At 35.4% G+C, this 18,360-nt stretch overlaps 1 non-coding gene across 1 annotated transcript; it reads right to left on the bottom strand.

Moving 5' to 3' along the window:
- Positions 1-232: 232 nt before the first annotated feature.
- On the bottom strand, positions 233-339 carry LOC129505723 (U6 spliceosomal RNA). Its single transcript, XR_008663580.1, has one exon. It is a non-coding gene; the product is annotated as a U6 spliceosomal RNA (small nuclear RNA).
- Between the last annotated feature and the right edge of the window lie 18,021 nt (positions 340-18,360).

Genomic DNA, 18,360 nt, shown 5'->3' with positions numbered 1-18,360 from the left:
TCAAGAGTCTCTCCTACCTGTATGCTAACACATTTGCTGCCAAATTTTCTCTTTTTAAAATCTTTTTATTTGAGTAGGGTTGACCCACAATGTTACATTCATTTCAGATGTACAACATGGTGCTTCAACATCTCTATATGTTATTATGCTATGCCACCACAAACCTTGCTAACAATAGTGTTGTTCACCATACAACACTATTACGATATTATTGACTATGTTTCTTATGCTTAGAAGTATGGGATGCTTCATGAATTTGTGCATCACTCTTGTGCAGAGGCCATGCTAATCATCTCTGTGTTGTTCCAATTTTAGTGTGTGTGCTGCCAAAGTGAGCATGGCTAAATTTTCATAATACATCTGTTTGTCCATGCTACTCCTCTGTTCAAATACCTTTTCTTCTCTCAGCATATTAAATCTTAACTTCTAAGCCTGTTTTCTATATTCCCCACAATATGACCCCAAACTACCCTTCCAGCCTTATCATCTACAATACTGTTAATTAAATGTTCCAGACAAATTCTCTGTCACTCCAAAGAATCCTTATACTTTCTCAGTTTCATTATTTTTTCATTTTCTTTGCATAGGATTACATCATTCGCACAAACTAACCCTAAAAATACCTTTTATTAAAAAAAAAAGTGAACTTTCCCTCACTCCAATCCCAGTCTATATTTTGGGATATAACTTATATTATTGAGTTCCATCTTTTTTAATAGCTTCTAGTCAATTTAAAGTTCCTTGAGAAAGGAATCATGTCTTGTTTTTCTTAGTATTAGCTTCAGTCCATCACTCTACAGAAAAGTAGTAAAGATATAAATGGAAGAAGAAAACTCACCTGACAATATCCCTGCAAATGTCCCATAGTGAATTAGAAGCAAATTGAAAGAGTCTGATTATACTCTAGGTAGAAGAAAGATCCCATTTAGGGTAGGCTTCTTCAGTCTGTGGAGGGTTTGAAATATCACAGAGAAACTTAGTACGTACATAATGAAAAGATATTTGCATGTGCCTATTATTTAATCACCTAGGACTTATTAAATGCCTGTTGACATCCTCAAAATATTTTAGATGCAGAAAAATTTCCAAAAAGGATAAGATACTTCATCATCTACAGTATTCAAAACCTCATTTTAAGTGATTGTACTCTTCAGAATAAAAGATTGTCAGAACCATCTTCACTTGTTCACAAAGTCACCTTTTAACTCAGAAGTTTCCTGAAGCTGAAAAGGTAGTAACTCAAAAAGCACTGAGCAGCTGAACTCGTCACCTTTAAATATTTTTTATTTTTAGCAGATTCTCTGTTCTTTTAGATACATAGAAAATGTAAACTAGATCTTAGTAGAGAGGAGGCTGTAGACTTGCAAATAAGAAACAGGCTGTTTGATAATAAGGTAAGCAAAATGAAAAAAAAACAGCAAATGAGATTACAAATAAATTCAAAATGTCAGCTATAAAAAGAACCATGGCTCAAGATCATAACAGATGCAAGTGATTTTAATAATCTAAAAAGCAAGGCCAGAAATGGTTGGAAAGAAAACCAAAATAACAAATGGTATCTGAGCAAAATATTTAATATTTGTGGCTGTTTAAAGTTGTAATAAAATCTCTTTAGCTGATCAGAATGTTCTCAGGACATAGAATTTTATTCTTCTTTCATAAATTAAATATGAATCTCAAACATTCTAGATAATTTCTTATTTTCCATAAATACAGCATAACAATTTCTGAATGATTTATGTGTTTTTTTCTCAAATCACTCAAATCTTGGAAAGACCAAATTAAAATTATATGCTCCTATATGTAAGCTGACTCTTCTTCAAAGGCACAAATTCCAAAAATCTCCATAGCATGAACATTCTGTGTCTTTACATATATACATGACATATAGCTAGGATACAGTATGCTATTATGAGAAAATAAATGAAGGTTAGGCATGATATGAGCCTTCCCTATTATTTCAGTCTCATTGTGTACTACTTCCTCAAATTATTCTTATAGTCTAAAAAAGAAGGAAATCTTACCATTTGCAACAACATGAATGGAGCTAGAAAGTATAATACGAAGTCAAATAGTCAGAGAAAGACAAATACCATATAATTTCACTCATGTGGAATTAAAGAAACAAAACAAATGAGCAAAAGGAAAAAGAGAGATAGAGAAACAAACCAAGAAAAAGACTCTTAACTATAGAGAACAAACTGATGGTTACTAGAGGGGAGGTGGGTAGAGGGATGAGGGAATAGGTATGGGGAGTAAGGAGTACACTTATGATGAAAATAAAATAAAATGATTTAAAATATATATATTCTTATAATCTAGACACATTTAAACCATTCACATTCCTGTAACATCTCCAAGTTCTGTATATAACTATGCCTCTGCTCCTATTTGTCTTTCTTGTATGGTATTTCCAGTTTATCTACATGTAAGGCTCCTACTCGTCTTTAAGACAATTCTAGTCATCATCTCCTCTCTGAAACCTCCCAAACCATTCCCAGTCCTACCAGGGATTATATATATAATCCACTTGTAATCATCATATTGTATTCTAATTATTTACATCTCCTTGAGACCAGGAACTGTGCCTTATTTGTCATTGTGAGTTTACATACATGACACCAACCATGTCAGGATCCTGCTACATCACTGGATGAATGTTGACCAAATCTATATGTCTGTATGTATAAGTTCCTTGAGGTTAAAGACACTGTGCTATTCATCACAGTACACAGAAACTTAACAAAGTGTCCACTACAAGTTGGTTCTAATCTAAATAGAATGTTTTAATGAATCACCTTGCAATCAAGAAAGCACAAAGTTTAAAAAGGTAGGTACTAGTATTTAACCCATCATTTTGCAATAGTAGATTAATACAGATTCACATATCTATGTAGAAAAGAAAATACAAATTATCCCAAACATTGATGAACTTACTGAAATAAACTCCTTTTTGCAAATCATTCTGTCCTTGTTATTTCCTGGGAAAACTCAGAAACATCTATTTCTTTATATATGACTCTCTCTTAATAAAATGATAAAATTTATTTAATAAATTTTGACCACCACAGATAATGTTTTCAAAACGTAAGCAATAGGGACACCTGGGTGGCTCAGTGTTTGAGCATCTGCCTTCAGTTCAGGGTGTAATTCCCGGGGTCCTAGGATGGGGTCCTGCATCAGGCTCCCCACAGGGAGCCTGCTTCTCCCTCTGCCTCTCTCTCTGTGTCTCTCATGAATAAATAAATAATCTTATAAAAAAAAAACATAAGCAATGAAGGAAACAAAAAAAGAGAGTTGCTTTTTGAAACTTATTCTGATGTTAGGCAATGTGGTATTATAGGAAAGTCAGTACAACTTTGTGCCGGCGTTGGATTCTCAGTCAACTCAAACACATCTGTGCTTGCAAACTTGAGCAGTTTATTTAACTTCTCTGTGCCTCAATTTCTTCAGCTGTAAAGTGGGAAAGAAATAATAGTGCTCGCTTCATAGCATTATTGTAAAGTTTAAAGTTGTTATGGTTTTTGTAACAACTATGTCTGGAACATAATAAGGTCTCAATAAAATGTAAGTGATTATGATGTTAAAACATCAGATGGTCTTTAATAAACGGGAATGAAATTCCATTCTTCCCAGTATGAGAATATAAAAGCTCCCTGTTCTTACCTCCACATGACCTGGTTAACCAGTTTTAAATTGCTATAATCCTTATGAAATAAGCACCTACATGAGTCTCAAATTTTTTTATTGGGCAGAGCACCTGAAAGCCAGGAACTAGCTATGGAATAGGATGCCTTTTTGCAGAACAAATGGAATGTGATTACATTAAATCTATCCTGCATACCAAAAACCCTTGGCTAGCAGAAAATATTGTTATATTGTAGCACACATATTACCATAAATGGGTGCTTCCATAATAAAATATATTGCTATTAGTTATTAATGATTATTCTTTTGGCATGTATTTAGTATACTACCACCAATACTCACTATTATGGTTAATAGTTCCTCTAACTAAAGAAAACCTGTATTAACATCTCAGAGTTACTTTTTAAAATTTTTTCTATGCATAATTTTGAGTTAATTTGTTTACTTCACATAGGTGTGATTATTCTGTAAAAATAAATTTGTAACTTATTTTTCTCTTTCTCATGATAGAGACATTAACCCACATTAACATAAATTTCTTTGCTATTAATATAAATTAATAATTTATTAATAATTTATAATTTAAGCAGCCATATAATGTGACATAAATATATCATTTAGATATTTACCTATTTTTGAACATTTAAGTTGTTTTATTTTTATTATAAATAATGCTACCATGAATATTTTTGTGCACTTTGTTTTCCTGCTTTATCCTTATTTCTTTTTTTTTTCCCTTATTTCTTTAGATTGAAGTCCTCGAACAAGTTTAAAGTACTGAAAATTTTTAAGATAGAAGAAACCTACCAAAGGAGCCTCGGTGCCCATCGAAAGATGAATGGATAAAGAAGATGTGGTCTATGTATACAATGGAATATTACTCAGCCATTAGAAACGACAAATACCCACCATTTGCTTCAACGTGGATGGAACTGGAGGGTATTATGCTGAGTGAAGTAAGTCAATCGGAGAAGGACAAACAGTGTATGTTCTCACTCATTTGGGGAATATGAATAATAGTGAAGGGGAATATAAGGGAAGGGAGAAGAAATGTGTGGGAGATATCAGAAAGGGACACAGAACATAAAGACTTCTAACTCTGGGAAATGAACTAGGGGTGGTGGAAGGGGAGGAGGGCGGGGGGTGGGGGTGAATGGGTGACGGGCACGGAGGGGGACACTTGACGGGATGAGCACTGGGTGTTATTCTGTATGTTGGTAAATTGAACACCAATAAAAATTAATTTATTAAAAAAAAAAAGAAAAAAAAAAGAAAAAAAAAAAGAAGAAACCTACCAATTAAAGAATTGGTAGTAATCAACACATTACTTCAGCATATGTTTCCTAAAACATGTACATAACTAAGCTTTTTAAAATCTATGTTCAAAAAAGGATAAAATAGACTTGCTGGTTGGGGAAAATGATCTAAAGACAAGAGATGGAAAGCAATCTTCAGGCATTAAGAAGAATTAGTAAGAATAAAACTAATATAACACTATGCTAATTATACTTTAAAGAAATAAATAAATTTTTAAGAGTAAAATGGATGGAGTGCCAGAAATTACTAGAAGTTATATATATAACCTCACTTGAACTTCATAAGAATTCTGAGCCAGGTGCAGCTATTATTCCCATTTTTCACTTCTTGTTCATGAAAAACAAAGTCATAGAGAGGTTAAGTAGCTTGCCAAACATCACACAGCTTATTACTGCTGAAACCAGATGTCACGCTAAGGCAGACTGACAAAGAACCTGTGCTCTTAACCACCCCAACCATCTACTTCCACAGAACAGGAAGATGAACCTCAAGTAAAGGAAGTAAAATTTAAAAAAAGATCCAAAAAAGCCAATTTCAATAAATTCAAATCTATAGGACTAATTTCTCAAAAATTTTATCAACAGCATTAGTACTTATTTATAAAACATGTGTATCAAATTTAAAGATGGCAAATTTGAAAAGAATATGTCAGGATCAAAATTTAAATAAATTTAGGGATAGGGGATCCCTGGGTTGCTCAGCAGTTTAGCACCTGCCTTCAGCCCAGGGAGTAATCCTGGAGTGCCGGATCGAGTCCCACATCAGGCTCCCTGCATGAAGCCTGCTTCTCCCTCTGCCTGTGTCTCTGCCTCTCTCTCTCTATCTGTGTCTCTCATGAATAAATTAATAAAATCTTTAAAATAAATAAATAATAAATTTAAGGATGAATAGAAGGAATTCATTAATTCCTGAATCCTCATTCCAATGATCCAAAATATGGACACCAATAATGTAAAATTTCTTCATGAGGTTTAGTTAAATTCAAATTCTTTAATTAGCTACAAAACTACTAAAGAATAGAACCATGGACAGTATTATTATTTTAATTCAACACTGGTAATTGATCAATTACTATATGACAGAGGATTATGATCAAGGGAAATAATGATCCCATTGTCTCCCTATTGACAAGATGACATCTGGAATGTTATAGCTGGCTCTGAGTCTCACTTCCACAAAGAGGCATCTAAAACAGTGAGACCAGAAGGATTAAAGTCTGGAAATGTGAGGTAAAAAGAAAAAAAAAAAGGCACTCAGATACTTATTTGGAGGGCAGTCACAGAGAGTCTGTATATTGTTTCAAGTACATAACACATTCAAGTGGCTAAAAATTTCAAAGAGATCACTTCAGGAAGTAAACTGTCCTTCATTAGTGCACAAGTTTAAACACAAAATTGAGAGCCATCTATCAGAAGTGGTAAAAGCCTTCCCAATAATGAGGAGGAAATTGAACCAGAGTGCCTATGAAGTTTCTTCCAGATATAATATTCTGATGCTCTTAAAATCTGAAAACAAAAACAAATCATAAGATTTCTATAACTAAAATTTAACTTCATTAAACTCCTATTAAAGGTGGTTACTTCCACTGAGGGGTATCTTAATGACATTGTTCATAGGCAATTCTGCTGTAAAAACAAAATATGGCTTTTAGCTAGCAAAGAAAACCGTACAGGCAGCCAAGCCTTCCATTGATTCCACTCTACTCAGAAATCCATTAAAGTAAATCTACCACATTGGGAATATCTTTAAAGTGGCACTCTGTGAAAATTGACTGAAAATTTGGCAAAACGAAGGGGGAAAACCTGAGCTTTAATATATCCATTCCTTCCTGAGGAGAAAAATGAAGATCAAATGAGTTTATTAACAACTTTATAATGCCCTAATGGAATTTTCATTGATGTACTAATCAATATTTCAGAAAATGGGCATTAAGTCTAATTTAACTTATCTATGCCAGAGTTAATGCTGAGATAACATTTCCATTGTGAAACTTGCTTTTAATTTAGCAATTTTATATCTTCTGAGAAAATTATCCCTAATGAATAATTTAACTGTTCTTACCCATAAGTGAATTTTAATATGGAAATGGGTCTTGAAAGCAACCAGAACTACTCTTATAAGGTAAAGAGTTTGGATAGTCAAAGGAATTTTACCTAATGAGTGGGTTCTTCCTTGTTGAGAGCAATACAATTAATTTTTACAAATCCTTAATTAATATTAAATAATATATTTATACAATTATATAAAAAGTAAGAACATAAATAATTATGATTTTTAAAAATTTTCCAGTAACAAGATTAAGGTAGAAATGGCACTCTTTCAGCAGGATTTCCACCAGAAAGTGCTTAGAGAAATGGAGGTTGGAAGCTACTCAAAGGGGAAAAAAATGTAAATTAAGCATGGGGCAGGAGAAAGCTCAGGAGATGGTCCAGTTTGGCCATGTCTACCTAGGAGAAGAATATTGAAGGTTATTTTACAACCTTATTCTGAAGGAGTTTATTTTTTTAATATTTCATTTATCCATGAGAGACACAAAGAGAGAGGCAGAGACACAGGCAGAGAGAGAAGCAGGCTCCCTGTGGGGAGCCTGATGTGGAACTCAATCCCAGAACCTGTGATCACAACCTAAGCCAAAAACAGCCGCTCAACCACAGAGCTACCCAAGTGCCCCTGAAAGAGTTTAACATACATTCTTTGATTCTGGATAATCCTATTTGATTTTGGAAGAAGATATATGGGATCTTGGATTTACTATAAGTAATTTTTCTCAACTAGAAGAAATAGAAAATTGAAATAACATGGCTGGATAGGATTTGCAACAAACAGAAAAGTTTTGGAAGGACTTTGACAATGAATGATTGGAAGTTCATAAAATATAGATTGTGAGATGACCAGGAATCCTTGAAAGCTCATACAAAATTAGAAAACATTAATCTGCCATTCTCACTTTATTTAAGAATACAGGACAAATTTTTACCAAAACTGTTAGGTAAAATTAGGATAGTCTGTGGCTATCCTACAAAATATGTGGCTCTTTTTAAAGATCAGACACTTAAATTTAAGTATTTTACTCAGTTTATACTTTTTTACATTTTTATTTCTGAACTTTATGAATTTTTTGCCTATTCAAACATTTTAATTTAAAATTTTTAATCAAAAATTATGAATTAAATATAGTCTTCTGCTTACCTTTATGGACTGAGAAAGAGGAACCTCTAAGGTTCATTAATTTTTCAAAGTGGCTGTCTTAGTTTATTTCTTTGAATACACGTAAGAAAATATGCCAATAAAAATACCATCATGAAAATGAAGAAATCTGGGTTGCACAGTGTTGTACTGGTGCTAGTTCCTACCATCTCAGAAGAGCCAACTGGGCACTCCTCTTCCCAACTCCATGATTAATTACATTATGTTAGGAACTTAAAATTGGCCATGATGTAAGTATTTATACCTAGAAATTGGCAAAGCATACAGTACAAATTGAGCTTTCAGAAAGCCAGTTGTTGAAGAAAAGAAAAAGAAAAGCCACATGCTGAAAGAAAGAGAGAGAGAGAGGGAGGGAGAAAGCAAGCACCCAGTTATTAAATATTTATCAGCACACCACTGGTTCTATATGAAAAAAAAAGATTTTTAAAAGGTTGGGAGAGACAGAAAGAGGAGGAAGAGGAAAGAACGGAGGAAGAGAAGAAGGAATATGGTTAGTTTCAAGAGCATGGAGAATAACTGCCAATCAAAAAAGTTCAGCTAGTTCAAGAGCAAATGAGATTGACATATCATATACACAAAGAATCTTTAGTTCCTACTCTGGAGAAGCCCACTCCTTTTTTTTTTTTTTTAAGTGAGAGAAAGATTGAGAGCAGAAGGAGAGGAAGAGAGAATCTTAACCAGGCTCTGCACTGGGCATGGAGCCTGTTGGGTTCCATCTCAAGACCCTGAGATCATGACATGAGCCAAAATCAAGAGTTGGATGCTCAACCTGCTGAGCCACCCAGGCACCCCAAGGCCTATTCTTTTTAAAACAGCCTGGACTGTTGCAAAAATCTGAAGAGTAACTGGGCAGCCATAGGAATTAAAAGTCATCCTCAGAGTGACTGAAACTGAGACTTGAACTGGGTGGGTCCATTAGCAAGGTGGTATAAATCCAGAACCAAGAACTTGGCAGGCCAGATGTGACAGACTATATGAATTAAAATAGCTTTAATTTTTATTTTTTTAAATATTTTATTTATTTATTCATGAGAGACACACAGAGAAAGAAGCAGAGACATAGGCAGAGGGAGGAGCAGTATCCCTGTGGGCACCTGATGCGGGACTCGATCCCAGGATACCAGAATCACAACCTGAGCCAAAAGCAGCCGCTCAACTACTGAGCCATGCAGGTGCCCTTAAAATAGCTTTTAAAAAAAATAAGCACCAATTTCAAATACGAATGCCAAATATATATAAAGATATAATGTGTAATCTGTATCTCAGTGTCTAACATTTATTCTGTTTTTGATCTTTGAAGGAAGGTATATGGTGTTCAAATGGGTAGGTCATATCGGACTCAATTTCAGAGCTATCTGGATATTTATAATGGAACATCTCTACTCAAGTTGTGAAATGTTTATCAAAGAACAACATCCAGAAGCCATGTAATTTAAAAATGACATCAAGACCTTTCAATGTGTATTTCAAATGAGTGTAGAAAGGAAGAAAAAGGTAATTATCCCCCCAATAATACTGTTTCCCATGAACTACTATTTTTTAAAAAATCTTTTATAGTTCCTTGCAATGACATTTCTGCCATAATTGGCATGGTCACTCCTGCAAACTCCCCACATTATACGTTATGTGCCCCATGGTACACGTTACTTGCAACTAAATTACCTTACGAGACTAAGTATGCTGGTCAGAGGAGAGGCTCCACCAATTTTAACTCCAGATCTAGCATCACTAAATGTCTAACAGTCGACTCGCTATTTAATCTCTTGGGACATCTATTTCCTCATTGATAAAATGCCTAACTCATAGGATTGTCGCAAGGGTAGATGAGTTTACACATATAAAGAACATAGGACAGTATGTGGCATCTAACAAATGCTAAAATAAATGATGATTTTTATTATTTTACCACCTCAACATTAATATTGGTTTCCATTAAGTGGTTTTTTGATGAAGATTATCTGTTTTACCAAGCAACCCCAAGTATAGAGTGAATAAACATTTTATGACTATCTATCTTGATAACTGGGCTGCCCTGAATTGGAAAGAAATGACACATTTTGCAGATATACCTTTGTCAGAAGTACTTAGTTCTAACAATTCTAATCTGTAGTAAATTTCTTTGGGATGTTATTAGCCATTGTCATTGTTACACGACACTGTGCATTGATTATTTCTCTGACATCAAATTTTTCTTAAAGTAATAGTCTAACACCGTTATATTGCATTGACAACTCCAAAAATCCAAATATTTTAAAAATAAGGTCTATTTCTTATTAAAGTTGCATGCCCACAGTTTTTTTGCTGTAAGTCTGCCCTCTTCATTGCCTTTCCTGCAAGATCCAGACTTAAAAAACCAACCCTCTTTGGGTCTCGGGGCAATGAAGAGAGACAACACGGCTGACTATGAACTCACTTTCAAAACCTATGCACAAAGTGACACATGCCATCCCCGCCCATTTCATTGACCAATGCAAGTCACATGACTACTTCTGAGCCAACAGAGAAAGGACATATAACCCTCTCATGGAGAGAGGCAGCAAATATCTTGAACAGTAATATAATCCTCCACCAGATCTTAGTGCCGCCAGGAATCAGGTGCTATTTTTAGAAGGAACAGTGTTTTGTTTTTTTAATTTGACTTTTTTCTGCGATTTTACCCTTTGCAGTTTTTGAATGTGGCTAATGTTTTTTTGTTTTGTTTTTATTATTTCTCCCCTTTCCGATTTATTATGACTAAGAAAGAACCTCTTATCTGTATCCTGAAACTGAGAACATTAATCACTCAATGGCATTGGATCCAAATGCATGACGGCAGTGAAAATCTCCTCTTTCTTCTACACAATCTTTCTCTACCATTTTGCTCCACTACTTTTATGACTAATAGTTCCAACAATGTGTGTGCACCTGGCAGGAGACCTTATGGCTGAATCATTATTAAAATTTTTAATATTTTTTGCTCAGAGGTGCAATAAATAGGACATTGACTAGATCTAGGTGGAATTACACTGATTCTCTGACATAATCACCCATTTCCTTGGGGGAATATTGTACTTTATTGATTCTAGGACTCATGCTTATTTTCATATCCTAACATCTCTTATATTGGAATCCTTCCTTAAATTACCATTATACAATATTAATATATTTTTTCTTTCTTGGTTATATATAAAATTATGATGGATTTAAAAATACATTACATCTTAAATTCAATGAAATATGGTCCTATTAATATACATCTCAAATTTGATCAGTACTAACATTAGATGAGTGTCTCATCTAATGAGTTATTGATGCTGTGAACCACCCTTCCTCAAAGGATGCTCTCCAGGTCCCTAGTGACAATCAGTAGTACTGCTCTATAAAGAAGCCATTTGGAGCATTCACAGACTGGCACTAATAGCACCTGCTCTGTTAACAAAGTGAGCTTAATGAATGACAGAACTCTTTTCCTTTTTCCAACTTTTATTGTTAGAAGTTTCATATCTTCATAAAATTTGAAACAACATACAAAGAACATCCATTTACACTTCTTCTTGACCAACCACATTTGCCTTCTGTGATTGTATGTGTGTGATTTATTTTGCCAAACCACTTGAAAGTAAGTTGTGGACCTAAATTGTAGACCTAACACTTCTGAAGACTTCAACATGCATGTCTTACATTACTATAGTCCATCATCACACCTAAAAAGTTAATAACTCACAATATCATATACTACACTATCCATATTTAAATGTATATAAGTGCCCTAAAATGCCAAATACTCAATGGAAGCCCTCTGGACTTCACTCCTCTAAATAACTTCAGCCCATCCAAACAACTTCATAAGCTCTAATTTCTTGTCATTTGCCTGTGCTTGAAGTTCTTTTTTTTTAATTTTATTTGTTTATTCATGAGAGACAGGGAGAGAAGCAGAGACACAAACTGAGGAAGTAGCAGGCTCCCTACTACTACTAGCAGTAGCAGTCCCCTACAATGTGGGACTCCATCCTAGGACCCCAGGATCACACCCTGAGCCGAAGGCAGAAGCTCAACCACTGAGCCACCCAGGCGTCCCTGTGCTTGAAATTCTTAAGAGAACATTTTATCTTTTCACTGGACCCAAACCTGAGAAAGATACATATGTATAGATATTAAAAAGAAAACAACAAAAAGTTTATACCACAATGGTCCCAAACATTTTATAGAGAGCTAAATTGTTTTGGAGTTTTAATAAATGAGTTTGCATAAGTGGACATTATGCAGAAATATGGAAATTAGAAAGCAGATGAGCTATAACAGTAGTAATGATACTGCTCCTAAGCTGACTCTTTAGACAGTTAGGACTCTTCATTGGGGGAAAAAATGACCCTCCATCCAAATACAACAAGCTAAACATCATGCCTTTCTTTTAAAATTAATCTGGAAGTTTTCCTGATACTATACTTTAGAGGCCACCATAAATGAGTGAACACACCCAAAAGTAGTGTTACTTACCTTTTCTATAATGTCAGCAGAACTCTCATGGGGAAACAATGGATTAGCTCTTCTACAAAACATGGTCCCTTGAGTTAAGCAAAATAATGCAGGACAGATTTTCAATTTAGCAGCTTTAGAAACATTCTGTGAAAGTTACCAAAAAAATCCTTTCCCATGGTGCTCACTTGCCTAAATGGAAGCATCTGTTCTGAAGATTAGTACATCCTAGAAAAGCTCAAGGGAAAGTATGCCACTTTTCTTCTATGAAACCCAAGTATTAACCACCTGCATGTTCCCATGTCCTCCAACATTTTAGAGTCATAACTTCCTCCTGTAATGTCTCAACAAGCCTTCCTTCATATACTGCCTGGAGGGCTGCAGAACCCCAATTTTTCCTTAGAGGATTATTAAAGTATTGCATTGCACCAATACACCCCTTTCTCTAGTTTCCTGCTTCACCTGAAGGTTTAATTGCCCTCTCATAATGATTTGCCTCCCATGGAACCTATTCACTTCCTGCACAGCTCAGCCAGGCTAGACATTTGCCCTCTTTTTAGTTACTTCCAGAAGAACAGAGAATTTTACTGAAATTGTTAGGTTAACACAAAGGAGGTTAAGCATAGAAAAAGCAACAAAGCAAAATTTAATATTAGCCATTTCTGTTTCTGAGGTCCTCCCCTTCATTGCTCTCTTCAAGGATTTTTCTTCTTTATTTTATTTTATTTTATTTTACTTTATTTTATTTTGCAAGGAGTGGAGGTGCCTCACCCTCATAGTCCAGGCTTGCCACCATGTTGCCTTAAGATTCTTCTCTGCAGCTAACCCTTTGCTTTATTCCATCTTCTTTCTCATCCTCTAGTCTCCTCACACATTTTCTTCTCACTACCAAACTCCTAGTTTTTTCTTATTTATGACAGAAAGCAATTTTATTTTTGTTGTTGCAGCCCTAATCCATAAATATGAAACTCTGGTCTCACATTCCTCAGTGAAAAGACAGTTAAAGTATTCTCCAACACTTAGAAGTCATCTACTCTAGAGCTTCTTTCTAATCACATTAAGATTGCAAACAATTAGGAATAGATCCTGCTCCATGAATATCAATGTCTTAACCACATTGAAGCAAAAGAGTAATATTTTTTTTCCACAGAATGAAAAATGTAGGGATGACAATCTGGCTCCAAAAGGCCTCAAGTGCCCTATCAGTGCCCCCAACCTCTCCTACCTTTTAGCAACACAACAGTTTTAGCATGTGTCCCTTCATCCTCATAATATGGATGTTCCATGTCCAGGCAGAAAGAGCAAATGTTTTTAAAAAAAGAAAAAGGGAAACAGGAAGATAAGAAGAAAGAAAGTGAGAAAAGAAAAAAAAGATAAAGGGACTAAAGGGACAAGCCAGCCAAATCTACTTTTAAAAGAACTTTCTAGAACCCCCATCAAAAGATATCTGCATCTATTTCATCGGCTAGACCTGTGTTATACACCCTACAAGAGTGTGTATGAAACGAGGGTTCTGTAAGTAAAAAAGAAGAGAATGGATATTAGGTAGGCAACCAGAAATGTCCATGAGCTGAATACAGAGATCAAACAAATGCAAATCTTACCAAGCAGCAAGCTCATTTACATGCTGTAAAGGATTCAAGCTTCAAGTCTCAGAGGAAGCAGACAGAGGGCTGAGATGTCAAGAGAAGATTCCCAGGTTACTCCCACCAGACATCCCTCTGGTCCAGAATAGATGAGATCTCTAAGTGATATTCCCAAAAACACTTCACACAGAGGGAGCATTTGAATTATTAAGCATGTCCACTTCACAACCCAAAGAGATATATCACCTTCATCACATTCTGATTAGAACAGGTCACCTCCTTCTTTCTGCCCACTACCCAGGGTAATTTTCTCCACCAGGCTGCTTTCATTTCTTCCTCCCAGTCTGCAATCAGTTTCTCCTTCTTTGTGGAGATGAGGAGAGATGGAACCATTTTCTTTTAGTTTTGATTTTTTTTAAAGGTAGGATAAGTTTCTTGGGTCCTTCACACAGAATCTTTTGCACAAAATATAATAAAATGTCGTATTCCCCATCTTGGGCATGCTCCCTAAGAGTCAGGAGATTCTTTTTCTTCCTTTCTATCTACAAAGTAAGTTAACAAATTCATGGAGTCGCCTAACTACCATTTACTGCTCAAGGTACTGGGAATCTAAAAATGGATGAGACCTTGTCCTGTCCCTGGAGAAGCTCACTGTTATGGGGGTGAGATAGGTTCATAAATAGACTATCACAGAGTAATGTGGAAAGTTCTATGATAGCCATATTTCTAGGGTATGAGGCATGCTGAATTGGGCAAATAATTGAGACAGAAGGTAAAGGAGAAGGGTAGATTAGTACTCCTTTGCTGAATCTTAAAGGTAAGTAGGAGGTTGAGATATTCCAAGCAGAAGTAATAAATGAGTAAAATGGAAGAAACCTCTTGTATGTGTAGAGAATAAGCCAGACCAATATCCCTGATGAACATAGACACAAAAATTCTCAGCAAAATACTGGCCAGTAGAATCCAACAGTACATTAAAAGAACCAACTGGGATTTATTCCTGGGCTGCAAGAGTGCTTCAATATCCACAAATCAATGTGATTTACTACATTAATAAAAGAAAGGACAAGAACCATATGATCCTCTCAATAAATGCAGAAAAAGCATTTAACAAAGTACAGCATTCTTTCTTGATTAAACCTCTCCACAGTGTAGGGATAAAAGGAACATACTTCAATGTCACAAAAGCCATATATGAAAATCCCACAGTGAATCTCATTCTCGATGAGGAAAAACTAAGAGCTTTTTTTAAGAGCTTTTCCCCTAATGTCAGGAACATGACAAGAATGTCCACTCTCACCACTGCTATTCAACATAGTACTAGGAAGTCCTAGTCTCAGCAATCAGAAAACAAAAAGAAGTAAAAGGCACCCAAATCAGTACAGAAGAAGTTAAACTATCACTCGTTGCAGATGACATGATATTCTATATGGAAAACCCAAAAGACTCAAACCCAAAATTGCTAGAACTCATATAGAATTCAGCAAAGTGGCAGGATACAAAAGCAACGCACAGAAATCAGCTGCATTTTTATACACTAACAATGAGACAAAAGAAAGAGAAATTAAAGAGCCAATCCCATTTACAATTGCACCAAAAATCATAAGATACCTAGGAATAAACCTAATGAAAGAGGCAAAGGACCTGTACTCTGAAAACTATAGAACACTCACAAAAAAAAATTGAGGAAGACACAAAGAAATAGAAAAACATTCTTGGCTCATGGATTGGAAGAACAAAAATTGTTAAAATATGTGTGCTACCTTCAGCAATCCATACATTCAATTCAATCCCAACCAAATATGATCAACTTTTTTTCACAGGATGGAACAAATAATCTGAAAATTTGTATAGAAACAGAAAAGACTTCGAATAGACAAAGGATTGTTGAAAGAGAAAATCAAAACTGGTAGCATCACAATTATGGACTTTAAGCTCTATTACAAAGCTGTAATCATCAAGACAGTATGGTACTAAAAAAAAAAAGACAGTATGGTACTGGCACAAAAAAAGACACACAGATCAATGGAACAGAACCCAGAAATGGACACTCAACTCTGTGGTCAACTCCTCTTTGACAAAGCAGGAAAGAATATCCAATGGAAAAAAGACAGTCTCTTCAAAAATGGTATTGGGGACATTGAACAGACACATGTTTAAAAATGAAACTGGACCATATCCTCACACCATACACAAAAATAAACTCAAAAAGGATGAAAGACCTAAATGTAAGACAGTAATCTATCAAAATCCTAGAGAACACAGGCAGCAACCTCTGTGACTGCAGCAACTTCTTGCTAGACTTGTCTTCAAATGCAAAGGAAACAAAAGCAAAAATGAAGCAGTGGGACTTCATCAAGATAAAAAGTTTTTGCACAGCAAAGGAAACAGTTGACAAAACCAAAAAGCAACCTATAGAATGCAAGAAGATATTTGCAGATGGCGTATCAGATAAAGGGCTAGTATCCAAAATCTATAAAGAACTTACCAAACTCAACACCAAAGAACAAATAATGCAAACAAGAAATGGGCAGCAGACATGAACAGACATTTCTCCAAAGAAGACATACACATGGCCAACAGACACATGAAAAAATGTTCAACATCACTCAGTATCAGGGAAATACAAATCAAAACCACGATGAGATACCACCTCACACCAGTCAGAATGGCTAGAATTAACAAGTCAGGAAATGGCAAATGTTGGCAAGGATGCAGAGAAAGGGGAACCCTCTTACACTGCTGGTGGGAATGCAAGCTGGTGCAGCCACTCTGGAAAACAGAATGGAGGTTCCTCAAAAAGTTGAAAATAAAGCTATCCTATGATCCAACAGTTGTACCACTGGATATTTACCCAAAAGATACAAATGTAGTGATCTGAAGGGGCACCTGCACCCTAATATTTATAGCAGTAATGTCCACAATAGCCAAACTATGGAAAGAGCCCAGATGTCCTTTGACAGATGAATGGATAAAGATGATGTGGGAGATATATATATACATACACACATACACACACACACACACACACAGAGAGAGAATGTGACATTATTGCTTACCCAGGCTGTGTATATAATGGATTACTACTCAACCATCAAAAAAATAAAATCTTGGTATTTGCAACGACATGGGTGGAACTACAGGATGTTATGCAAAGTGAAATAAGTCAATCAGAGAAAGACAGTTATCATATGATCTCACTCATATGTGGAATTTAAGAAACAAAACAGAGGATCATAGGAGAAAAGAGGGGGAAAAAAAAGACAAAATTGGAGAGGGAGGCAAACCATAAGAGACTCCTAACCATAGGAAACAAACAGAGGGTCGCTGGAGGGGAAGGGGGTTGGAGGACAGGGTAACTGGGTGATGAACATTAAGGACGGCAGGTGATGTAACGAGTACTGAGTGTTACATGCAACTAAGGAATCACTGACCTCTACCTCTGAAACCAATGATACAGTATATGTTAATTAATTAAATTTAAATAATTTTTTTAAAAGAGATGAAGGTAGTTTGTGGTTATTAGAACATAAACTGTGAGACAGCTAATGCTGAGATAGGCATTTGAGGAGGGCTTAGGTTAGATCATGGAGGACCTCACACACCATCTTAAAAACCTTTCACTTGATCCTGCAATTGATGGTGAACTTTTGAGGACTTTTACTTACACTACAGAGTGATAAGATCAGAAGTTCATTTTAGATATGGCTCTAGATTGAAAGATAGATGAGAAATTGGGATAATACCATAGTCAAGGAAACTGGATTGAAGGCTGCTATGACAACTCAGGCAAGAGGTAATGAGAACCTAAATGAAATCTCATATAAGAGGGCAATATTATTAGAGAAATAATGTGCTTATTTATTATTTAATAAATATTGATTGAACATGCACTGTGTTACAGGCACTATTATGAGTACAGGGCTATAACAGTGAACAGAACAAACAGAAAAACAGAAATCCCTACCCTTGCAGAACTTACAAGGCAATGTGAAAGTTCTTCAGATCTGTGGATTAATAGTAGGGATGGAGTTCTGTAACCAAAGGCTGACCTTCACAATACCATTGACCCAGGCTTAGAGACAATCTTTGTCGAAAGAGAAAGAAAATAGGAAGTCCAGATCCTCATTCACATGTCTCTCAATTT

This window comes from Nyctereutes procyonoides, unplaced genomic scaffold (assembly GCF_905146905.1).
Source record: "Nyctereutes procyonoides isolate TBG_1078 unplaced genomic scaffold, NYPRO_anot_genome, whole genome shotgun sequence".
Classification (NCBI taxonomy): Eukaryota; Metazoa; Chordata; class Mammalia; order Carnivora; family Canidae; genus Nyctereutes; species Nyctereutes procyonoides.
Note: the sequence above shows the minus strand (reverse complement) of the source record. Positions and strands in the feature narration are given on the sequence as shown.